Below are 764 nucleotides of genomic sequence, written 5' to 3'. Positions count from 1 at the left end.
CCCTTGAACCCGGTTACACCCTTTAAAACGTTGATTATAAGAATATTGTCTCTCTCCTCCTCTCTACTCTCCTTTATTTTTCCTCCAACAATAGAAGAATATGTATAGGGAAACCAAAACCCTATCTCTATCCTAACTTCCTAATTAGAATATGATTCAAACTCCTAATCATGATAAAACCCAAACTCCGAATCATGATAGATCTCTAACCTTATCTAATTCTCATGAAGTTATACAAATAACCAAAAACACAATCCTAACTTGAAGTTTGAGTTGATACCCAACAAGAGACATGTTTGCGCTAGATCCATTATGAGGGCCCTGACAGATCCAAAATAAGAGGATTGCAACTCCATATATGAACCCTACATGTCCAAATATACGAGTCCATATTATTTCAGAACAACATACATGTGAGCGAGCAATTCTAAGCCTTACTGTAACAGATGGGGTGACAAACTTATAATTTACCCTTTCCATGATAAGGCTCGCATATGGATGCTTATGAGAGGATAACTGTTCTAAATATGTGGATAAACAATCCAATAGGATCTACATGGGACCACAACAAACCCTAGATGCTAGTGAAAAGAATAGGAATAGCCTTAATGAGTATCCTACAACTTTTCATTCACGTTTTTGAGCCCACCCCTTAACTGGCCATGGCATGGCTGCTTTTATAAACCTTGGATCTCACCCAGCTCAGTAGCTCTGAACAATTACTGCGCTCTCCTCTGTTTAGTGACAACAGTCTTTTGTACAGG

This window comes from Asparagus officinalis, chromosome 3 (assembly GCF_001876935.1).
Source record: "Asparagus officinalis chromosome 3, Aspof.V1, whole genome shotgun sequence".
Classification (NCBI taxonomy): domain Eukaryota; kingdom Viridiplantae; phylum Streptophyta; class Magnoliopsida; order Asparagales; family Asparagaceae; genus Asparagus; species Asparagus officinalis.
Note: the sequence above shows the minus strand (reverse complement) of the source record.